Source organism: Neofelis nebulosa, chromosome 11 (genome assembly GCF_028018385.1).
Source record: "Neofelis nebulosa isolate mNeoNeb1 chromosome 11, mNeoNeb1.pri, whole genome shotgun sequence".
Classification (NCBI taxonomy): domain Eukaryota; kingdom Metazoa; phylum Chordata; class Mammalia; order Carnivora; family Felidae; genus Neofelis; species Neofelis nebulosa.
Window position 1 is genome coordinate 71,708,294 of NC_080792.1, and position 25,486 is coordinate 71,733,779.

At 44.6% G+C, this 25,486-nt stretch overlaps 1 protein-coding gene across 1 annotated transcript in view; it reads left to right on the forward strand.

Moving 5' to 3' along the window:
* Window positions 1-25,486, forward strand: part of ZNRF3 (zinc and ring finger 3) — a 157,485-nt gene that overhangs the window by 69,463 nt on the left and 62,536 nt on the right. The gene's annotated exons all lie outside the window — the stretch shown is intronic.

The window sequence follows — 25,486 nt, forward strand, 5'->3', positions numbered from 1 at the left end:
TCACACCCCAGCCTCCACTGGGGAGAGAAGGGAGACTGAGCGGAATGGGCATTCAGGGTAGGTGTTCAGAGGTGGGAACAGTGGCAGTGAGCTGACAGGTTCTGAAAAGGGCATAAAGGGACAAGGGGGTAGAGCTGGACCGTGAAGAATGGGTGGGGCCGGGAATGGGGCATAGGGACCTCCAGATGACTTTGGTGAATTTATGATAACATCTTGCTTTTATTTTATTTATTTTTAAGTTTTTAAATGTTTGTTTATTTTTGAGAGAGAGACAGAGTGCGACAGGGGGAAGGGCAGAGAGAGGGAGACACAGAATCTGAAGCAGACTCCAGGCTCTGAGCGGTCAGCACAGAGCCCGATGCGGGGCTTGAACTCGGGAACTGCGAGATCATGACCTGAGCCGAAGTCGGACACTCAACTGACTGAGCCACCCAGGCGCCCCCTCTTGCTTTTACTTTAAGTAGCATTTGATACTCTTCAGCGTTCTTTACCTTTTCTTTTCCTTTCTTAAAACTTGGGATTAAATGAAGCAGGTGTTTAAATCCAATTGGTTGTTGAAAAACTGAGGTCCAGAGAGAAAAAGTGATTTGGTCAAGAGTACACAGCAAGATTAGTGGCGGCCTGAGTTGCTGACCCATGCTATCTCAAATTCCCCATGTCACCTGACCACCCACTGGTCTTTGACCCCAGAACACCTTCCTTGCTGGTTCCCTGCGGTCTTTTGTTTTGTTATGCACTGCATGGTGCTACTTAAACAAAATCTTTTTAAAACAACATTTTCCCTGTAACTGGTAGCCTCAGACATATTTCTTTATCCTCTGGATTCAACCTGGTCCTGACTTTAATTTGATACTTTTAAGATAATTTGAGGAGGACAAAGTAAGAGTATGTCTGAACTTTTGTTTTTCTTTATTGAAATTGTAGGGGAATATTAGATTTCAGAGTCTAAAGTGAACAGAGTAGTCACTAGCCAGATTAAATTAAAATGAACTAAAACTAATAAAACTTAAAATTCAGTTTCCCATTTGCTCTAGACACATTTCAGCTGCTCAGTAGTCACACATGGCTCATGGCTCCTACATCGTCAGTGCAGAAATTGAGCATCGCCATCACTGTAGAAGGTTCTTTTTGGACAATGCTGGTCTAAAGTGGCAGTCTCAATTGAGTGACTTCTCTGTAACCTCCTACCCTCCAAACCTCTAACTCTGACTTCTCCTTGACCTCTGACTTGAGTACACAGAGGTGTGATGAAGTTGTCTGGGGCCACGTTCTAGCATTCTGTGGTTCACCTCCCTAAAAGACACAATCAGTCTCTTGTTTGTTTGTTTGTTTCTTTTTTTTTTAACATTTATTCATTTTTGAGAGACAGAGTGCAAGTGGGGGTGGGACAGAGAGAGAGGGAGACACAGAATCTGAAGCAGGCTTCAGGCTCTGAGCTGTGAACACAGAGCCCGATGCGGGACTCAATCCAACAAGCATGAGATTACGACCTGAGCCGAAATCCAGAGTCAGATGCTTAACTGACTGAACCACCCAGGCATCCCAAAAAGACATTGTCTCTTAGTGGGTTTTCCATGGCCCAGTTCTGAGCTAGACCTGAATCAGAAAAAGAAAGGTCCCCTTTTTTTTCCATTAGGTCATCATATATTTATGAATTAAAAGCTGAGCTTCATAACTGAAGCTGTTGTATGTATCCACGTACAATAAACTAACCATTTAAAGATACAATGTAGGGAGTTTTGACAGATGCATATACCCATCAAACCAACACCACAACCAAGATATAGAACATTTTCATGACCTCTGGAGCTTTTTTGTCCCTGCATTCCATCCCTTCCTGTACTTTAGCCCCAGATAGTCACTGATCTGCTTTCTGTCACTGTAGATGGGTTTACATTTTCTGGAATTCTATATGAATGGAAACGTGTATTATGTATCCTTTTTTGGGGGAAGGGGAGGGATTCTAGGTTATTTCATTCAGCATGATTTTGAGGTCCATCCATGCTGTAGCATGTATCAGTGTTTTTATTGCTTTTTGTTGCTGCATAGTATTTCGTTCTTTGGATGTACCACATTTTATGTATTCATTTCCTTGTTGATGGACATTGGGTTGTTTCCATTTTCTTTTTTTTTTTTTTTACTCTTACAAATAAAGTTGCTGTAACTATTTGAGTCCGAGTTGTATATGAACAAATGTTTTCATTTCTCTTGTGTAAATACCTAGGAGTGGAATGGCTGGATCACCTGGTAGGCCTGTGTTTTACTATATGAGAGAAATGTCAAACTGTTTTCCAGAGTGACCATGCCACTTTGCACTCCCAAAAGCAATATATGAGAGTTCCTGTTGCTTGACATCCTTACTGACACCATATTATCAGTGTTGTAATTTCACCCGTCCTAGCGGGTAGGTGGCAATATCTCTTTGTGGCTTGATTTTGCATTTCTCTGATGACCAGTGGGACTGAACATCTTTTCATGGGCTTATTTGCCATCTCTATTTCTTCTTTATGAAGTCTCTACTCAAGTCATTTCATCCATTTTTAACTGTTATGTTCTTATCGTTAAGCAGTAAGAATTCTTCATATATTCTGGAGGCTAGTGCTCAGTCCTCTTTTGAGGCCTGTAGTAATTTCTGTATCTTTGTAGTCAGGTTAGAGGGCTTAATCTTCGTATTAGTGTGTTTTAAAAATTTTTTTTAATATTTATTTTTGAGGGAGAGAGAGAGAGAGCGAGCGTGAGTTGGGGAGGGGCAGAGAGAGAGAGGGAGACACAGAATCTGAAATAGGCTCCAGGCTCTGAGCTGTCAGCACAGAACCCAACACAGGGCTTGAACTCGGGAACTGAGAGATCATGACCCAGGTCGAAGTTGGATGCTTAACCAGCTGAGCCATCCAGGAGCCCTTTAATATTAGTGTTTAAAACTGAACTCCCTCCCAAACAACCCTCTTCTGTCATTCTTCCTCATCTTGGTAATGGCAGTTCTATCCCTTGGAGTCATTCTTGACGCCTCTCTTTCTCCCCTGCCTGCATCCAGTTCATCAACCAATTGGCTGATTGGCTCTACCTTCAAATCATATTCAGAATCCAACCATTTTCTACTCCCTATACTAACACCCTGTTCCAGGTCACCATCATTTATCCTCCAGATGGATCATTGTGAGAACCTCCTAACTGGGCTCTTTTTTTGTCACCCAGGCACCCCCGCCCTCCCCGCCCCCTTGGCTCTTTTCAGCTACCTTTTGGCTTCCTGCCACTGCCCCCATCCCATCTTCTCCCATATGTAGCCCATAGAAGAGTCCCGTTAAAACATAAGTCAGACCATGGTGCGACTCTGTTCAGAACTGACTGTGGACTCATGAAGACTTATGGAGTCCTTTGTGGTTTGGCCTGCCACAACTTCTCCCCTCTTCTTCTGCCTCTGTCTGTCTGTCTTTGCTCCCTCTGTTCCAGCCGTGCTAGCCTCCTTGCTATTCTTTAGACATGTCAGACCCGCTTCAGGTTTTCTGCACTTGCTGCTGTTCCTTCTGTCAGGGATAATTTCCTGCCCCCAGACATGACTCTTTCCTTTTACTTCTTCCCGTCCTTGTTTAAATATCGCCTTCTTCCCAGTGTATAAATTTAATTTTGGATCCCTTCCCTTTACCCCCCAGCTCCAAACACCAAATATAAAAAGAAAATTAAAGATGTAGTTATGCTCAAAAACAAGATAAACATATCTATGAAAAAAAAATAGAGAAGTACAAAGCAAAGATTGATACCGAAGCCTCAGTCCTGCTGCACTGTGAGTCTGGTAGTGGGCGGTGATGTGAGCAGCTCCACTCTGGTGGGGCAGTGGGGACTAAAAGTAGCGCATGTGGGGAGGGGACTGGAGCCAGACTCACTGCTTAAAACCAAGGTCTGGGCTGCGCTGCTCCAGCTATGAAAAGGAGGCTAAAAATATCCAAGACAATTACTGCTCAGGATGAAGCCTAGGGCGGTGGGAAGAAACAGATACAACCTTGAGCTTACTCATGGGCCAAGGTCACCTGGAGGCGTGATGACTGGAGCTTACTGGTGACATTATATCCTGGAGGTCGTGGTCCGTCAGTGCTAGACCTGTTCCAGGCTTACGGATTCTGGGAGATCCCTAGCTTCCCCCTAACCACAAAACCCTGGGAGAGGGTGGTGCAGAGAAGACCCCCTCACTCCTCCCCTACCCCACACCGTGGACTGACTGTATGGATTGCAAACCAAAATTCTAAAACATCTAAGGAAAACCAACTCTGCTAAAGATAGCCAATAAAATCAATAGTAAGATTAAATGGAAATAGAGCAGTCTGACAACGACCTTAAAATGCATGTTTTGAATTATCAGAGATGAAAGAAGGAATTCCAGCTATAAGAAAATATGAAACAGGGGCTCCTGGGTGGCTCATTCGGTTGAGTGTCCGACTTAGGCTCAGGTCATGATCTCGCGGTTTGTGAGTTCGAGCCCCGCGCTGGGCTCTGTGCTGACAGCTTGGAGCCTGGAACCTGCTTCAGATTCTGTGTCTCCCTCTCTCTGCCCCTTCCCCACTCACACTCTGTCTCTCTCTTCTTCAAAAATAAATAAACACTAGAAAGCAATACGTGAAATAAAAAAAAAAATATGAAACACACCTGGCAGAAGGGAAATATTAATAGGCGGGTGTGAAAAAGAGAATGTACAAATGCTGAAAATGAAAAGTAGGTATCGATATATAAATCTTAATAAACGAAACTCTAACTGCACAAAGATGCAATAGGATTAGTGGATTGGAAGATAATGCTGAGGATTTGACCCGGAATGCAGTAGAGAAGGATGAAAAATATTTTGACAGAGTAGCTGGGTGACCATAAGCTTCTAACCCTGATCTGATAGGTGTTCTAGCGGTGGCAGACAAGAACTACTCAGAGAGATGCAGCCTGAGAACTTTCCAGAAGCAATATAAGCACGAGTTTTCAGATTGAAAACACACAGAAAGTGCTTTGCATAACAAGATGATTTAAAATAAATCCACAAGTCCATCCAGTCACGTTGCAAAATAGCCAAACATAGGGATAAAGCAAAAATCTGCAAAACAACCCAAAGAGAGAAGACAGATAGCCTATGAAGGAATAATGTTTTAAAAAATGTTTTAATGTTGGGGCGCCTGGGTGGCTCAGTTGGTTAAGCAACTGACTTCGGCTCAGGTCAGGATCTTGCAGTTTGTGAGTTTGAGCCCTGCATCGGGCTCTGTGCTGACAGCTCAGAGCCTGGAGCCTGCTTTGGATTCTGTGTCATCCCCTCCCCTGCTCACACTCTGTGTCTCTCAGTATCTCAATAATAAATAAACGTTAAAAAAAAAATCCTATAAAATAAAAAAAAATTTTTAATGTTTATTTTTGAGAGAGAGAGAGAGTGTGCAAGTGAGTGAGGGGCAGACAGAGGGAGACACAGAATCCAAAGCAGGTTCCAGGCTCTGAGCTGTCAGTGCACTGCCCAACCTGGGGCTCAAACTCACGAACTGTGAGATCATGACCTGAGCTGAAGTCTGACGCTCAACCGACTGAGCCACCCAGGAGCCGCAAGGAATAGCAATTTTAAGATGGTCTTTTTTTCTGACCACTGCTCTCCTTTTCCTTCCATCACAAGCCTTAATTCTGAATACTGAGGCAGCAGGTTACTGTTTATGCCCAATTAAAAGGTTTGCTCTTGGGGTGCCTGGGTGGCTCAGCCGGTTGGGCATCTGACTCTTGATTTCAGCTCAGGTCATGACCTCACAATTCAGGAGTCCGAGCCCTGTGTAGGGCTCTCTGCACTGACAGAGTCTTCTCTGCCGTCTCTCTCCCCTTCTCTCTCTCTACCCTTCTCCTGTTCATGTGCATGTGCTCGCTCTCTCTTCCTCTCTCTCAAAATAAATAAATAAACTTACAAAAAAAAAAAAAAAAAAGGTTCTTAGGCTTCCCAAATTTAGTCTGAGTGGTGAAGGGACCTGAGTTTGAGTGCCCACCCTTGTTACACACTGTATTGGAAGTTTACGAGTTGCGGTGTTTCTTCCCGTGTTTTATAGAAGAACCTTGAGGTGCAGAGGGACTAAGTAACATGCTCAAGGCCACAGCTATCAGAGGCCCAATTCAGGCTGTGACCCAAAACCCATGCTCTGTCCATCTCTCCTCAGGTTGCTAAGCTGGCTAAGCAGATGTCTGAGGGATCTAGAGCTAGCTCTCCAAGCTAAGGGGTAAGCTAAGGATCTCTTGCTGCAGCTCCTGTTGTGGCGGATGACCTTTTTTGCCAGGGCGGTGAGTGGTTCGCTAGCTTCTGGCTGTGGGTCAGCTGCATCCTGAAGAAGGAGATGGAAAGATTGTATGGTTATCCTCCCATACTGACCAACATTCTAAATACGTGGCATATTCCCTAAATCTTTGGCCACCTTCACCTGTTTTTGTTTTTCTAAGTGACCTATTTCCGTGCGATTAGCATGTTGGTGCACATACAAGTTGCTGTTCTGTATTACTTGTTTCTTTGGGTTAAGAAAATCAGTGTAGATGGATAGTTTTCCTCCTCCTGGGATACTATCCCTTTGGAACCCTGTTGAATTTCAAACACCTAATTTTTTATATCTTTTCCCTTCAGTTAGACAAGGACCTGAGAGCTCTGCAGAGGTAGGAACCATGCTTTTGCTAATCAGGACTTTAGGGGAAATATCTGAAAATAGAGAGGAGACCGATCAGAAGGATCACTGATTTATGGGGTGACTGGACTGTGCTCGTGATGAGGGTGCCATGTGTGGATTTATTAGGTAATAAAGTCATCAAGCTTTCTTAAGAAACCAAGGGACTGGGATATAAGAGAATAATATATCTGATACTTGGGCATTTGCAAACTAGCCTAAGAAATAGCTGTTTTGCTTTCCTTTCCTGTAAAATGCGACCAGCCCCCTGAATCTGGTATTTTCGTTTCATTTCCACGGCCACATCTGTCTCAAGTGGTCCAGCTTTGGGCTGAGGGGATTACTGATGTTTGAGTATTCCTAAATTTGGGCCTTTGCCCTGTGGAGGCAGGGTGTCACGGAGCTCATTTGTCATCCCCGAATGTGAACCTGGTGGTGTGTTTGTTCTCTGAAGGCTGGATCCCCCATGACTTCTGCAGCCCCTTATTCCTAGATATCTGCCAGCCCTTCTTTTAGTCTCAGTTTTGTTTTTGTTTTTGTTTTGCTCAAGCTCAGCCAAATAACTAAGAAGCTAACAGGGAAGGGTTCTTAGCATTTGGATTAGATAAAACAGGTTCCCTTCTTGTCAGCAGCAAGAAAGTGATGGGAATATATTTGCTGTTGACCGCGGCAGGGTGGTGGAGCGCCCAGGCCTGTAGGCTGCCTGGGTTTAGATCCCAGCTCTGCCGCTTACTTCTGTGTGACCTTGTGCAGATCACTGAGTCTGATTTGGGTTCCTCGTCTATGAAACAAGAATACTAAGAATACCTGCCTCAGGGGTTGTTAGTATCAAATGAGTTCACATCTATGCAACTGGTATAATCGTGCCTAACCTGGAACATGGTACGCGACAGGTGTTAGTGGCCATTATTGTTATCACTGATGCTTTGGTGCTAGGCACTGCTCTGGAAGTTTAATATATGTTATCTCAAATCGTCAGGGCAGCCTTTATAACGTCAGTATTCGTATCTTTAATGTGTGGATGACAGATGGAGGTGGAAAGAATTTCATCTGTGCTAGGAAGCTCACTCAGGAGGCCTTGGTCTGCATGGGGCCAAGCCTTTGCTTTATTCCCGGGGTCCTGTTGCCTTCTCTTTTGACAGGCCCTGGGACAGCCCTGTCCTCTTGCCCTAAAGCTTTGGTGCAGAGTGAGAGTCAGGTGCACCCTCTTTGTCAAGCACACAAGACAAGACAAGGCCAAGGCCTGACTGATTCATCAGGTAAAGGCACGGTGAGCCACTTTTAGATTCAAGCAATTTATTTCTTACATAGACAGCGAAAGGGGAGTAGCCCTAGGTACCAGTTCCCTGTGGCCTTTGTCCCACACCAAAGAAGTACTACAGTGAAACAGAAGCAGCTGATGACCTCTCTTCTGAGGGGTCATGAGGCAGGAGTCTCACCCTCATCAGAACCCAGGAGGTGATGAGAAACTGTCTCTCGACAGCCTCCCAGGGGAGACAGGAGGGGAGGGGAGATGGCCTTGAAGTGCACTTCATATCCCCCGCACCCCCTACGTCCTCTCTTGTTTATCAGGAATAACTTGTTCAGGCCTTTGCGTGTGTGCCCCATGTGGCTGCCAGCAAGAGAGGCACCGCCGAGCTCTTCCTCTCTCCCTTCCTCTCTCCCTTCCTCTCTCCCTTCCTCTCTCCCGTCTGGCCCAGAGGCCCACGGCCTCTCCTCCTTTGACCTGAAGCACCTAGGTCCCCTTTTCTGACTTCTCTCCTCGCACATACCAAGGCTTAGTGAGCTTTCTAGGAATAAATGTCAAGTTCGCCTAACTGGATAAAGACCCTTGAAGATGGAGACTCATATCAAGTATAGGTTTTTTTTGTACCTATTACATGCACTCATACAACATGGCCTTGCCCTCACTTAGAAATACTATAAATATAGCTTTTTGCTTGTTTATTTGTTTTTTCTTTTTTTCTTTTCTTTTTTTTTTTATTGTGAATGAAGAGTCACCCGGTTTCTTCAGTTGGTAGCCTTGAAATTAGACACTGCAGAAACCTGTCCATCAGTCTGACACCTAAGAACTGAGTCGTGGAAGATTCCAGGAACCTGTCCGCGCTGCTCCCCTGCCTAAGCTGGCAGTCACTCTGCTGGTGCCCTAGAACGTTGGGGGTTGGGAGGTAGTGACACAAAGCAAAGGATCTGGATTAAAAGCAAGAAGTCCAGAGGGCCCTTTTAATCACCCGTTTCTGGCATCGAATGCTGGGCACTGTGCTCAACTTTCAAGATGCCTGAGTGTGGGTTTAGGGAGTGGAGTGGCTTTAACCAGATCTGCAAAGGGCAGACCCAACCTGGGTTATGACCTCCCTGGTCCATTCTTCCTTGAGCAAGAACTTTTATAGCAGACATAATAGAGCATAGGTAGCTTAATGAGGTGAGGAATGGGCCAGAAACTGTCCTAGCTTGTGCTAATAATTCCTGATCTATAGCGGCTGTCTCCAAGGAGCCTGAAGCACCGCTCAGACATTATCTCATTAATCCTCCCTAAACCCCCATGGGGTAGGCAAGTGGCAGGCATTCCTCTTGCTCTCAGGATCAGAGAGAATGGGGCCCTTATGCGACTTGCCCAAGGTCATACAGGGTGGCAAAGCCTAGCATATAATTTATTGCTTTTGACTCTTGAGCCTATGGTTTCCTCCGCTCCCTATCCCCCTTCCCCTGCTATCAACAGACTACGAAGGAATATTTTAATCAGGTGATTTTCATCAAGTGGCCCTTCCTGGGTTGGAAACTTACCAGGGCAATTACTGAGCAGCAGTGATAGAGTGAAGTGAATCTGTACCTTACAGGTGTTTGCTAGTGAGTCCTCAGGGAACCCAAGGCAGCCTTCCCCTCCCTGGGGGCTCTTGCCCACTCTGGATTTGTCACTGGTGTCCTGCCTTCATGCATTCCTTTGATGGGTTTCTTGCTTGGTTACATGGCCTTGGGGATGTTGAATGGGGGTAGTTCCAGTTCCACCGATGCCCCTTAGATGGATCCTCCTGTTTTCACTCTGTTCATGGTGGCATTGGGCCCCTGACTAGGGCCCTTTCCCTCTTGGCCAGCAGGCCCTGATTTACCCATCAACCTTGGAATCCTAATTTATTAAATGTATTGGCTTGTGCCATCTCACTCGGGTGATGCGGACACCACCCCTGATTTATGGATGAGGAAACTGGACCTCGGGGCTGTGTTCTCATCACACCATGCCACCAATGGTAATTAGAGTGTTCCTGAACTATTGTTTTTTTCTTTTGTAACTTGTCCTTTATTTGCATCACTCTTTAATAAGAGCTTTACTGAAATATAATTCATAGACCATACAGTTCACCTATGGTGAGTGTACATTTCAGTGGGTTTCATTGTATGCACACAGTTGCCCACCATCACCACCATCTCAGAAAGAAACCCTGTACCTCCCTCTCCTCCTATTCCTTTACCCTCGAGCCTTAAGCAGCTGCTAAGATATCTGTTTTCTGTCTCTATAGATTTCCCTATTCTGGACTTCGGTATGAATAGAGTAATATAAGATGTGGACTTTTGTGACTGGTTTCTTTCACTTAGCATAGTGTGTTCAAGGTTCCTCTGTGTTGTAGCATGCATCAGTATTCTGTTCCTTTTAATGGCCAAATAATAAGGGCGCCTGGGTGGCTTAGTCGGTTGAGCATCCAACTTTGGCTCAGGTCTTGATCTTGCAGTCCATGAGTTCAAGCCCCATGTTGGGCTCTGTGCCGACAGCTCAGAGCTTGGAGCCTGCTTCAGATTCTGTCTCCCTCTCTCTCTGCCCCTCCCCCACTCATGCTCTGCCTCTCAAAAAACAAACAAACAAACAAACAAACAAACAAAAACACAACCTAATGGCCAAATAATATTCCACCCTATGGGGAGACCACATTTTGTTCACCACTTCATCTGCTGATGGACGTTTGGGTTACTTATACCTTTAGGCTATTATAAATAATGTTACTGTAAACATTCATGTGCAAGTTTTTGTGTAGACTTACGTTTTCATTTCTCTTGGGTGTACTGCTAGGAGGGGAATTGCTAGGTCAAATGGTACCTCTATGTTTAATTGTCTGAGGAACTGCGAGACTGTTTTAAAAGCAGCTTTACCATTTTACATTCTTACCAGCAGTGGATGAAAGTTCTGATTTGTCCACATCCTAGCAGCACTTGTTATTTTCTGTCTTTTTAATCACAGCCATCCTAGTGGATATGAAATGGTATCTCATTGTGGTTTTGATTTGTATTTCCTTGATGGCTAATGATGTTGAGCAGCTTTTCATGTGCTAATTGGAGTTTGCATATCTTTTTTTGGAGAAATATCTATTCAGATCCTTTGCCCATTTTTTAAAAGTTTATTTGAGAGAGAGAGAGCATGCACACAAGTGGGGAGAGGGGCAGAGAGAGAGAGAGAGAGAGAGATCAAGAATCCCAAGCAGGCCCCGCACTGTCATCACCGATCCCTATGCGGGGGTTGAACTCACCAACCATGAGATGATGACTGAGCTGAAGTCGCATGCTTAACTAACTGAGCCACCCAGGCACCCCTTTTGCTCATTTTTTAATTGGATAATTTGTCTTTTTATCAATTGATTTGTCAGAGTTCTTTCTATATTCTAGTCCCTTGTCAGATACATGATTTGCACATATTTTCTTCCATTCTGTGAGTTGTCTTTTCACATTCTTGATGGTGTCTTTTGCACTATAAATGGTTTTAATGTTATTGGAAGTCCAGTTGATCTATTTCTTTGGTTGCTTGTGCTTTTGGTGTCATGACTTTTGGCTCACTTTCCACTTGCCAAACACATAGACCCACCTGGTATCTAATCCTCAGGAATACATCCATGATGGGCATGATCAACACTGCCCTTTGGACGGGGGAACAAGCCTCAGAGGTTCTGTGACTCTTCCAAGGCCGCACAGATGTTAAGTGGCAGCGCGGGGATCCACCCTGGCCCCCTTAAAGCCCATGTCGGATACACAGTTCCATGGTGACGTCAGCGTAGAATGACAGGCTCTGCTCTGGGCTAGACACCTAAGTGCCTGCTCTTAGAAACTGGGTTAAGGGGCGCCAGCGTGCCTCAGTCGGTTAAGCATCCGACTTTGGCTCAGGTCATGATCTCATGGTTTGTGAGTTCGAGTTCCGCATGGGGCTCTGTGCTGACACCTTGGAGCCTGGAACCTGCTTCGGATTCTGTCTCCCTCTCTCTCTGCACCTCCCCCGCTCACACACTTACTTTCTCTCTCTCTCTCTCTCTCTCTCTCTCTCTCTCTCAAATAAATAAATATTTTAAAAAATTTAAAAAAAAACTGGATTAAGAATCTCCTCAGAACAGTTGCTTGGCAAGTGTTGAATTATTCTTCCCATTTTACTTTCTGTTTTTCCAATTAAAGACAACTTCTGAATAAAAATGAGCTTCGAATCTTGATTGGGAAGTAGTGAACCTGCCCCTCAAAGGCCTGCCTTTCTTTGCATTCAAAAAACTGAAGAGTACAGCAAGCTGGGCTTATTCCATCCATTGGTTCCTTGTAAGAAATTCCTCAAATGTCAGGAGTTATGGTCTTTATTTTATAAAGAACGCCTGATTTGCACTTACTTTATTGTAATGTTCGGCGGCGTGTTTTTGTCTGCCCGTTCTTTGTGTGTCAGAGAAAGGAAAGGGATTATTATGGTGTAACCTCGTAAAGTGTTTCTGTGATCAGGTGTTCCTCTTGAGCAAGCCCGACATACTAGGATAACCAGAGCTAAACTGCTATGTTTCCGTTGATCAGAACAGTGTGTTTTGTTGGTTCCACCCTGCAAGCTGGTTTGCAACACCTTTCTCTTGTGTTTTCTTGCCGATCACTTGTAGGCAGCCTGTGCTTCCCTTGGTAGCTAGTGCACGCTCAACGGGTGCCTGGCTTTCCAGCTCCTACAGAGTGCTTTCTTGAGAGTGTGCTCAGTCCTGCTGGACCAGCCCGTTGGAGGCATGTTGCGGTGGGAAAGCACATGCCTGCTTGAGGCTGCATCACTACCTGGAACAGTCATTTGTTACTTTGAAACTGTGTTACCCATAGAGCTGATTTAAAGGAAAAAGCCCCATGAGCTTCAAATTTCAGTCACCTGTTATGCCAGTGTATGCATGTACATTTTAGAATTTTTTTCAAACTGCCGATCAAACAGCAGTACAGCAAGGGAGGGCCTAGATCTTAACTGTCTTTTCCTGCCCGATGTCCAACACAGTGTCGGTGCCCAGCAAATGTTGGTTTAAATGAATACTGTACTGGAATCCAAACAAGGAAAATCTCCCACTGTCCTTCCTCTCTAATGACAATGACCCGCTAAGGTCTATTTATTCATTTTGAGAGAGAGTGCATGAGTGTGTGCACACACACGAATTGGGGGTGGGGGGTGGGGGGGGGGAGAGAGAGAGAGAGAGAGAGCCAGAGAGAATCCCAAGCAGGTTCCGGGCTGTTGGTGCAGAGTCAGATGCGGGATTTGATCTCAGAAACTGTGAGGTCATGCATGACCTGAGCTGAAATCTAGAGTTTGTTGCTTAATTGACTGAGCCACCCATGCATCCCTGCCCCACCAACTTTTTTTTTTTTCAGGGGAGGGGGCACAAATGAGCAAGGGAGAGAGAGAGAGAAAGAGAGACAGAGAAATCCCACGAGGGGCAGAGAGAGGGAGATGGGGAGAGAAAGAGAAGCAGGGCTCACCTGGAGCGGGGCTTGTGTTCACCAGAAGCGGGGCTCGAGCTCACTAATCGTGAGCTTATGACCTGAGCCGAAATCAGAGGCTTAACCGACTGACCCACCCAGATGCCCCCACCAACTTTTTTTTTTTTAATGTTTATTTATTCTTGAGAGAGAGAGTGTGTGTGCAGGGAAAGGACAGAGAGAGTGACAGAGACAGAGACAGAGACAGAGACAGAGGCTCCGAAGCAGTCTCTGTGCTGACAGCAGAGAGCCTGATGTGGGGCTTCAACTCACGAACTGCAAGATCATGACTTGAGCCAAAGTGGGACGCTTAACTGACTGATCCACCCAGGCGCCCCTGCCCACCAACTTTTTACACTCTTTGTTTGCTTTCAGTTTTTGCCCATCAGCAGGTGGTACTTTTCAATAGGCATCATTTTGCACATAAACCTTTCTCAGATTTAACATGGTACTTTTTATACTGTGTTCTCTTCATCATTATCTTCTTGTGATGACATAATAGCCCAAAAATTATGCACGTTGTTTTGCTTGATTATATAGTATGGTCAGTAATGGCACTTTTTTTTTTTTCTAAGTTTTCACAGTTTGGAGGAGGACCGTTTTAAGATTTTATTATATGAAATTTCTTTGCTTTAGATTATGTCCTCAGGATGTTTTCTAAAAAGGGAGTTCTGGGAGAAAGAAGGACCTAAGGAGCTTGAGCTTTGTTGCATTTGCTAGGCCAATGCTCCCCAGATTGAGCCAAGAAACAGTGTGGCCAGATGTGTTCATAATCATCTTTCCGTACAGCCTCCCTCAGTGGGGTTTAGCAATGATTTACTTTGATCCTGCTGTGTATTAATCAGCAGTGAGATTGATGGTTTTTCTATTCTTTACTATAGACTACATTTATCCCTTAACTCTCTGTCGTTTCATTCCTTTCTGTTTTATCTTTATTCTGCTGCTGATCATATGGGGAAGTTTTAAAAATAACATTGTTCTTTCAGTCCACTTGATTGCCCATCTACCTTGTTAATTGTCCTAAAGGAATTGTCCTAACTCCTGCAGCCTCATCATTTCTCAGAATAATTTATGATAGCCAGACTGAACCTTTCTCTACATTGCTACCTACCTGCCCACAGAATTTATTAAATGATTCCTTTATATATCCTGATGTTACTTACAGTTTGTGTTATGTTAAGATCTCATGAAAAACTTAAATGTGTTTTTGGAATTTCTTTTCCACTTGTTTTATTCTTCTAGTTTCAGACTGGCATCATATAGTCTTAATGATTTGTTGTTTTGTAGTATTTTATTCTATTCTATTTATTTTTATTTTTTAAGCAGGCTCCATGCCCAATGTGGGTATTGAACTCATAGTCAAGAGCTGCATGCTCTACTGAGTTAGCCAGGTGCCCCTATAGTGTTCTTTTTAAATCTGAAGAATGAGAATACCACTTTTACCCTTTCCTCTCCAACATCTTTCCTTTTGATTTGTTAACTCTGGTGTCTGTCAGCACCTAATCCTTACCTTTTTATAATAAGAACAATCAAAGGGTGCCTGGCTGGCTCAGTCGGTAGATCAAGCGACTTGATCTCAGGATTGTGAGTTTGAGCCCCATGTTGGGTGTAGAGATTACTTAAAAATAAAATCTTTAAGGGGCGCCTTGGTGGCTCAGTCAGTTAAGCCTCTGACTTCAGCACAGGTCACATGATCTCGTGGTTCCGGATTCAAGCCCTGCATAGGGCTGTCTCCTGTCAGTACAGAGCCTGCTTCAGATCCTCTTGTCTCCCTCGCTCACCATCTCTCTCTCTCTCTCTCTCTCTCTCTCTCTCTCTCTCTCTCTCTCTCTCTCTCTCTCAAAAATAAATAAACAATAAAAAACTAAAACCTTAAAAAAATAAAATATTAAAAAAATCAAGTGTCCTTTATTACATTGCCTTGCAATTTGAAGTAAAACTATGTCAGTGAATTTCTGTGTAGAGATTAATACTTGTCATCTGATGGCCATATGAGTCACCTCCAGTCACTTTAAGAATGGTTATAGAGGGGCACCTGGCTGGCTCAGTCGGTAGAACATGCGACTCTTGATCTCGGGGGTCATGAGGTTGAGCCCCACATTGGGTGTGGAGATTATTTATAAAAAAATGAAAAAGCATTAAAACAAAATGAGTGGAGGTAGAATTATCTTTTGCTTAACGTTTTCAGGTGCTTTTCTATGGTCTATTGGATACTTTTTTAAAATTTTAATGAAACATCTCCTTACTTAGTTGAAATTGGAAATGGAAGTTCTGAGTGGAGGTTTGTAAAATCAGACATGAGATATGTACACAAGGCCGTACCTAAGTTTCAACGTAATTATCTGACAGTGAAATTCCAGGGGATGCAGGATATTTAAGTGAGAAAGTGGACATGAAATATGTGGAATTGAGATACGTGTTGCTTAATCCGGCTTCCTACAAGCAACTTCTCAGTTATTCTTTTGGTAGGATAGAGGCTGTTCTTGGTTTTTCTCTACAAAATGACACCCACTGCAAGAGACTCCAGCTTAGTGTTCCTGACAGCCAGAGGCCTCAGCAAATAAGTGCTAGCTTAAAATTTTTTTTAATATGTTTTTTTAAATTTATTTCGAGAGAGAGACAGAGTGTGAGCAGGGGAGGGGCAGAGAGAGAGGGAGTCACAGAATCCGAAATAGGCTCTGTGCTGTCAGCACAGAGCCCAGCACAGGGCTCGAACCCATGAACTGTGCAATCATGACCTGAGCCGGAGTCAGACACTTACCCGACTGAGCCACCCAGGCGCCCTGAGGAGTGCTGGTCTAATCCTCAGCATTTGGAAGTTCCAGCAAACAGCAGAAATAGCCTTCTGTGTCTGCAGCAGGTTTCTGTCCTCATTGCCATGACCAAATGGCAGGGGTGGGGGTGGGGGGGAGTGGAGGGTCGGGGGAGGGGGGAGCTATATTCATGTACTTCTAGATTCTAGATGCAGACAAAGGTTTAAACTGGGTTTGTTCAAAAAGCAAAGAGAGTTGTCTGTTTCTTTGTTCATAGAAGAGAAAAAAATAATCCCTATGATTCAAGAGAAAAACGTGTGGGGCTATCCTTTTCCATTCCTTCACATACATTATACGTCTTGATTCTGGCCACCACACCTTTTAAGAGAAGGTCTAGGGGCCATTGTTTCAGGTAAACCTCTGTACCACAGTGACACCCTACCCTGGCCGGCAGTGGCAAAAGGGACAAAAGGAAGGAAGTTTCCCTTTTAAGTCCCCAGGAATTTTTTTTTGATGAGATAATATTACAGAGTGAAATGTCTCTCCTGCTATTAGTTCAGTGCTTGGCTCCTGTGTAACAGTAACCCACTTAGAAGCAGGCGGCGCTTTTGAAGTTATTTTAAACTTTGATGAGCGGAGCATAGAGATATTGTAGCCCTGGATAAGAGCACCACCAGCCACGGTTTCAGTTTTGTCCTTTCAAATGTGTGGAAAGTGCACCAGTATATCTCAAGGATTTTGTACTGAAAGCTTCTTAAAGAGCTGGTCTTGGTTCAAAGCTTGGCTTGATGTCCGGTACTCAAGGGAACATAGTTCTGTTCCTCCAGATATTTAACCTTGTCTGGCACAGTCTTTTGGCTTTGAAGTTCCCATAGATTCTTTGTCCATTAACGAAACAGGGACACCGTGATAGTCAACCTCGTCGGGCGCTGAGAAATTTGAAGAAGGTCCATCTTCATATTTCAACATAAAACCAGATGTTTGATACCCGGCACCAATGATGGTCCGGTATATACATTGTTTGTTGGTAGTCATTTTACTGAAGCAGCTCCTTGTTTGGAAACGCAAGTAGGATATTCACGGTCTCCTCCGGAGATCATTATAAGATCTTTGTGTGTCTGGGAGAAGATTGGGGCCTCTCAGAACAATCACCCTGGTGATTGTGTCTGCCATCTCCATAACACCCAAACCCACGTCACATCTGGTGCCACCTCGGAGTTATTTTTGGTTGTGGGGGTGGTGAAGGTTGCTGGTTCTCCCTCTCTCCCTGAGTCATCCCTGTGCTGTGTTCCCAGCCATCCTCAGCCCAGGCTCTGGATGGCTCCCAGAGCAGCCGATCTAGACAGTCTCCCTCCACGTGCCCACTGTCTCTGTAGGATGCCTCCGGAGTCTTTCTTGGGCTGAACATAATGCTTCCCCGTAGGACCCATAGAATCTGTTGGAACACCTGGAGGAAGGGACTTCTGTCTAGCAGTGCATGAAGTTTTTAATCAAAATAAAACATGTATATGTTTATAAAAAGGCAATGAGTTACTTCAAGGCTTATAATAAAGAGCGTTCAGGGGCGCCTGAGCAGCCCAGTGGATTAAGCATCCGACTCTTGATTTTAGCTCAGGTCATGATCTCATGGGAGCACCAAATCAAGTTCTGCACTGACGACGGCACGGAGCCTGCTTGGGATTCTCTCTTTTCTGTCTTTGCCCCCATCCCCCCGGCCACCGCTCACGCTCATGCTCTTTTTCTCTCAAAATAAATAAATGGATAAACATTAAAAAAAAAAAAAAAAGTTCTATTTCACCCTTTGCCATCCCTGATTGCTATTCCCAGGGAAAATTATTTTAAATTATTTAGTGGTTTCTTCTGCTATTCATCTCTGTGAATATTTCTAAATATCTCTGAATTATTTCTAAATAACATGCTTATAACTGCTACTTCATACTTTTAGTCCATTAAGCTTTTTTCTTTTTTTTTTACTTCCCATTATGGAAAGTGAAGATTTTGTTCTTTTCCCCCACCTCCCTTCCCTCCGTCTGCCCCCCTCCCCTCATCACATATCTATATTTTCCAAGGTAGTTGTATCACAGTTATTGTTTATATCAGGGTTTATATTATTATGGCTATCACTCTTTTCAGCGGGGCCATGCAGGCTGTACCCTGCTTATGGTTTACAATTCTGGTGTAACTTTTAAAGTATTCTCTGAGGTTAATAATCGTCCCACCCTGCCCCATTACTTGAGTTTGCTATATGATTATCACTTTTCTTTTTTCAATGTTTATTTATTTATTTTTTTGAGAGAGACACAGTATGAGCAGGGGAAGAGCAGAGAGAGAGGGAGACACAGAATCTGAAGCAGGCTCCAGGCTCTGAGCTGTCAGCACAGAGCCCGACGCAGGGCTGAAATTCATGAACTGTGAGACCATGACCTGAGCTGAAGTCGGACGCTCAACCAACTGAGCCACCCAGATGCCCCTGATTATCACTTATAATCAGTTCTCTTATTAGTACTGTCAGGGCCATTGGGTAATAATTCAGGTTTGTGTTTTCTTTGGGTGGGGGGAGGCTCTCCTGCAGCTGGTCCGGTCTCAACTGGCCGCCCAGCCGACTGGTTACGGCCATCATCCTGGGGATGCCATTCTCTGTTTCTCCTCTTTGTTGGATTCCCTGAGTCCTGGATCCCATGCCTGGCTGGTCTTTGGTGTATTCTCCTGTTTTGTTGGAGCTGACAGGACTTATGAAATCAGCTGCAGTTGGGAAAGTGTAAAGTTTGCCTTTTTAGGGGGGCACATCCTCTCTTCTTCTTTCCCCTCCACTGCCCTTATAAAGTGCTGTCATGCACCTGCCTGAGTGAAGGGCCGCCGTGTTGTGTTCTCTGTGTACAGACAGCCTTGGCCGCCTCTGCATGCCTGGCTGCTGTGGTCCCATGGCAGAACCAAGAAGGACCAGCCTTTGCTCCCATGCCATTGCCCGTGAATCTTTTTTGTCCCAAGGATGTCTTTGGTGACTTGGAAATCAGTGACTGTAAGAGCCAGGTTGTTTGAAGTTCATGCAGCATTTGATTAAACTCTGACCTGTTTGCCCTGGTCCCTCACTTAGCTGAGCAGAGACCCAAGCATCGAAAACAAAGCGTGAGGCATGGCATCAGGCCTGCCTCCAGCCAAATGCTATTCTGACAGCAGTCGTTTATTGAGTACCTGTTGAGCACAAAGCTCTGGGTGGGGTGAAAGGGGACGATGCTCTGGGTGGGGTGAAAGGGAAAGAAGGAAGATGCTCCTTCTGGAAGCAGGTGCCTGTCTTAGAGGGGAGGCTGAAAGAACTGTGGTAAGCACCAAACAAAGCATTTGGGGACATGCATTTGGAGGTAGAAGCAACTGTCTGTATTGGTGCATTCAAGAAAGCTCCATGGAAGGGGTGGCATTGAAGCTCGTCTTGAAGGACAGAGTATTCTAGGCAAAGGCATAAAGCACAAGCAAACAAGACCAGTCTAGAGGAAGTGAAGACAGAGAGGGCTTTTCCACTGATAGAGCATCTACTATGTTACTGAGGTTATATGTTTTATCTCCTCTAATCCTTACAGCACCCTGTTAGGGCAGACAATACTGTCCCCATTTTACAGATGAGAAAATTGAGGTTTATAGAAACTGAGTCATCTGCCCAAGTTGATGTGCCTCTTCAGAGGCAGGAATGAGGTTTAAACACAGGTTGCCTGATTCCAAAGGTCTCATTCTTTCCATCCCAAAACACCCCTTGAAACAAAATCAGGAGTAAGAGCAAAAACCGTAATAATGCCATGTTCATAATAATGTTGAACCTCACATAAAGGATTAACTGGGCATTTTCCTTCAACTGACTTAAGCAAGGACGTCGAGCATCCCCAAATTGTTGTTCTGATAGCACGAGGCCAAAGTTACCACACAGGACACAATTTCTTTTAGTTTTATACTTTAGTCGTAGCTGGTTAGTTATTTGCACTGCTCTTCTGTGGATCCATCCCAGGAACTTTGCTTGTCTTCTCTCTAGGTCCAGGCCTTTCTTCCCTTTCTGTGGCATTCTCTGCCTAGTGGGGTCTTGGTCACATTCCACTCTGGGTTTCCCAGTCCATTTGATTTTTTCTTTATGTTTTTATTAGCAAGTCTTTCTGATGTCCCTGAGTTCTTACACACAAATCAGGCATTTTCAACCTTCTTAAAAATATTAAGGCAAAAATGATCAGGTAAACCCCACACATCCAAACATTTTCAGAAAATAAACTCAGAAATGCCTGTAATTTTTAAATTCTCATGTTCCACATTAGGTTCAAAATTGACATGCTCGAACATCATTCATTGAAGTATCCTAAGATTACTTTCAAATGATTAGCGGTCAGAAGGGGACACAGGTTTTGTATGTAGTCACTGCCTGTATATCACTCACTGGTGTCAACATGTATGAGTTAACAAGCCTGGATTTTATGTGATGGTTGTCTGGAGTGGTAGCGGCGTCTGTCTGAATCTTCAGGAGACTGTGTGCATTTCGTACGTAGGAGGCCCTCGTTCTCTGCAGATGACTAATCTAATATAGGACTTGGGGATCTTTTTAACTTAGGGCCTAATATTTCTTAGTAAGTAGTGGAAAGAAATTCTTTAACTGGGGCTTTATCTTGAAAAATAAAACAAAATAATAGTTTATTTTTTAACTTAAGTTAAATTATAATTGCCGCTACGTATTGATTTCTGGGCGTAAACAGAGTGAATCCCATATGGGCAGTGTTGGGATATTTTCGGCAAAATTGTATTGAGAGTGTGGATGTGGCATCTTTCTCTTATGTTTGTTTTTTTTTTTTTCAACGTTTTTTATTTATTTTTGGGACAGAGAGAGACAGAGCATGAACGGGGGAGGGGCAGAGAGAGAGGGAGACACAGAATCGGAAACAGGCTCCAGGCTCCGAGCCATCAGCCCAGAGCCTGACGCGGGGCTCGAACTCACGGACCGCGAGATCGTGACCTGGCTGAAGTCGGACGCTTAACCGACTGCGCCACCCAGGCGCCCCTCTTTCTCTTATGTTTGACTTCAGCAACAGGATTATCAAAAGTAATTCCAAAAATATTAGAGAACTCTCTTACTTTTTACAAAGTTCTGTCATAATTCTTTGATCATTCTCTGCAGAAGCTCTCTCATGTATTTCTCCTTTAATCTTTCACTAGGTTGTTTGCCATTGGCTTTGAGTGGAATCCTGTTATTGACTAATAAGGCTTTTATGGGCTCCATTATATTCTGCATCAGCTGCTGATTTGCACTTCTAGTTTGCAACTTACTTACCATGCCTAGTCACTGTATCATCTGATGTTCTAACAATTAGCAAGCCGTTGCCGTTAAGGATTAAATAAGATAAAATGCATAAACATAGCAGCATAGTAAATATAAATACTCAATTATGAGAAAACCCTCTCCTCTGCTTTCCCCAGACTTGGTGTATTTGTTTGCATTTTATGCCTTTGCCTAGAATATTCTACCCTTTGAGACAGGTCAGTTCACAGATGAATGTTTTCATGTTACAGCGACTTGTGCTTCCCTATAAAACTTTCTGCTGAGCTCATAACTTGGAATCCTTAGAAAAAGAGCCGTAGGATGTAAATGGTTGGAGATCTGGGGTGGCAGGCATTTCCAGAAGCTGATATTGTCATCAGGGATGAACTGACAGAGACCTGAGTCATACAATATTTAGCAGATGGGGTAAAGAGGCCAGTTACACAGGAGACACGGCTGAGGTTGAATTCAGAGGCTCAGTACTTGGGCACCTAGAAGTGTAAACTGGAATAAGGAACTCAGGAGAGAAGACACTGAGGGTGGAGCTGGGAAGGTGGCAGAGTTGGTGAGGTCGGTTTTCAATCTTCTGAGATGTGATTTTGGAGGCCTCTTTCCCTCCACAGAGAAATAAACAACCCGCGCCAAGGGATTGTGCCCACTGGCGCTTTAGAAAAATTCCTTTTGGTTTTTGAGCCTTTGATCCGTGTTCAGAAGTCAACACCTTGACAAGGCTGCCATTTGGAGCTAACAGTTCCCGCAGTGTCAGCGGAAGATTTGATTGGGGCATCTTAGAGGAGGATGGAGGGTGTGACTGCAGAGGAGGGAGAGAGCGCCTGGCGTGACGTGTGACGCTTCGCCCGGGGCGCAGCGCCTGACAGCCTCCAGGGGACCCGGACCAGTGGGTGTGTTTGAGGCTTACATCGTTCAGATTTCTGCATGCCTGAGGGCACTCTTGACATGCCTCTCCTGTGCCCATGTGTTCTGCTTCGCCACAGCATAGCGGTCTGGTCATGGCTGCTCCCTTCGCACCATGGCTGCTTGGGCATCTCCTACTTCTGCCGTTCCCATTCCCCATCCTCCTCCTCTTCCTCTCTTCCTCTTCTCCCTAGCTGCCCATGACTTTCCCTCCATTCTTTCCACCACACCCCGTACTTTTTGCGTCGTGGGTGTTCAGCATTTGAGGACATTAAGATTTGCCTTGAATCACGTGGACTTTAGGTTTCTTCTCTGATGCATGTATGTGTTCTTCCTAACTTAGCATTTCTCAAAATGTGTCCTGTGAAACAGTGTGATAGGAGTATACGCACAACATTGGCTTATAATCAAAGGGTAGGAAGTGCTGGTTTTTGCAAAGGTTAAAAACCTTTTGTTTTTCAGGGGCTCCTGGGTGCCTCGGTCAGTTAAGGGTCCCAACTCTTGATTTCAGCTCAGGTCACGATCTCACAGTTTGTGAGTTCGACAGAGCCCGCTTGGGGTTCTCTCTCTCTTCCAGGCTGTCTTCTGTCTCTTTCTCTCAAAATAAAAAATAAACTTAAAAAAAAAAAAAAAAAAGACACCTTTTGTTTTTCAAACCTTAGACCTCCGTAGAGCTTTAGTTGCCAAAAGTATATCCTGACTCCCCATGGGGTGTTTCTCAGTGTCAGTTACTTGTACAAGAACCTGTTTTTAATCTCTCAGGGCTAGTATTCTGCAGGACATGGTTTCCAGAAGGGCTGCTGTAATTGGCTTAGGCTCTGGAAGAGTAGAAACCACATTGTCCTCCACTATGGATCCCCATGTTAGCTGAGTACAGTCATTTCTGAGTAAACTCCTGAGACATTTTTTTAAGACTTTTTTATTGTTGGGGCACCTCGGTGGCTCAGTCGGTTAAGCATCTGACTTCAGCTCCGGTCATGATCTCACGGTTCATGGGTTTGAGTCCTGTGTCGGGTTCTGTGCTGACAGCTCAGAGCCTGGAGCCTGTTTCAGATTCTGTGTGTCTCTCTCTCTCTGTCCCTGTCCCTCCCCCACTTATGCTGTCTCTTTCTGTCTTAAAAATAAACATTAAAAAAATTTTTTTTAACTTTTTTATTGTTGGAAAAATTTCTATAAAATTCACCATTTAAACCATTTTAAAGTATATAGTTGAGAGGCATTTAGTCCATTCACAGTGTATGTGCGTCCATCACCATCCTCTGATTCCAGAACATTTTCATGATCCCAAAAGGAAACCCTGGACCCATTAAGCAGCCACTCCCCATTTCTCCCTCCCTCAGCCCTAGCAACCACAAACCTGCTTTCCATTTCTATGGATTTGCCTATTCTGGACATTTCCTGTCGGTGGAATCAGATACAAGGTCTTAGACGTGCATAATACCTCTTCCCCTCCCCCCCCTCCCCCCACCAGTGTAGTTCTTCATCATTGGCCAAACCTCATTCGTGTGTAAGTAACAGAAAGCAGCTCTCCATCTGGAAACCTCCAAGTCCTGTGGCCAGGTTAAAAATATCCTGGAATACTGTGGAAAAGGGTCAGTGGTGCAGTTGCCATGGCCATGAAATGGCCTGGGATTTCAGGAAGCTGGCTCGAGCCAGGCTGGGAGCCCTTTTGTGGCAGTGGAAGTGACAGGCTGTTGGCACAGTTGGATTTAACACCCTCACCCCTCCTCTCTCTCCCATCAGAGGTCTTCACTTCAGGCCACTCATCTTTTAATAACCACCAAACATGTCAGAGTGGGCTGGGCTCTTCGGGGAATCTTCATATGCCTTTCGGGCAAGATCTTCCAGCCCGAGGACTCATGCAAAAATTGGATGTCCTGGGGCTGTCTGTTTCATGTGTTGCAATTCCCAGGGGATGGGTCATTCCTCACCCACTAGAGAGATAGCTACTGGCCACCCCCTTGTAGCACCCTGTGCTCACCGGCCTTATGGGCTCGTGAAACCCCCACCTGTCGCTCCATTGAATTGCCAAGATTCTTTCATCTCTGGGCTGCACCCTTCACTCCTCCAATCCTGATGCCCCTCGAGGCCGGGCACACCACTTCCAGAAGAAACCATTGTCAGTGTGCCACTCTTCTGCCCAAGGAACCTGTGGTATTGTCTTCGTGTCCAAACACCTTTCCAGTTTTCGAGTGTGTTTCTTTCCTTCTTGGTGTAGACCATGACCCTTCAGACTCATCAGACTGGTCTTGTTCCTCTTCCCCCTAGAGCCCTTAGCTCTGCCTCCCCAGGCTTGGAACACCAGCCTGCTCTCTCCTTTTTTCCTTGACCAATCTGACTCTTCCTTGAAGCTTAGCTCAGCGGCCAGGCACAGGGCTTCCCCGAACATTCCAGCAACTCTTGCTGCCCACACTACATTCATGTTGCAACTCTACTACCGCAGAATTTAGAACTGGCAACATTTTCCCCTAAAGATTTTATCACTTAGTCTTTCTCCCCTAGTCAGATGACTAGCTCTTGGAGGAAGGGACAGTAAAGTTAAGCAAGTAGATTGGGAAGGCAACAGGCTGTGAATCTGAGAGCCAGGTCACCTGTGGGAATGGCCACTTGCTGGCTCTCTTGTCTTGGAAAAGCTACTTACCTTGAACTTCTGTTCTCATCTATAAAATGAGTGGGGGCGGGGAGTAAAGAGAGTGTTTTAGTTTCCTATTTGCTGCTATAACAAGTTACTATAAACTTAGTGGCTTAAAGCAACACAAATGTATTCCCTTGAGTTCTGGAGGTCAGAAGTTGAAAATGGATCTGTACGCAGCATTCCTCCAGGAGGCTCTTGGGAGAATCTGTTTCTTGTCTTTTCCAGCTTTTGGAGGCCAGCTTTGGAGGATATCATTCTGTCAACCACAATGGATTCTTAGGTCTCTCTTGTGTCTCTAACATGCCACGAATCTGAAGACACGTTTCTTCCAGTTAGTTAGAGTTTAGCGCTGTACTAGACTCATTAATTTCTTGATAAGTTAGTTTATCCATGAGGATTTCCTCCTCTCAGATTGTTACTGGGGATTCCAGGGCTTATTGAAACTCAATAATAGAAAGAACCATGAGCACAAACTTTAGGATTGTTCTGTTTTTAGACTCCCACTGACTGCACTTTGCTA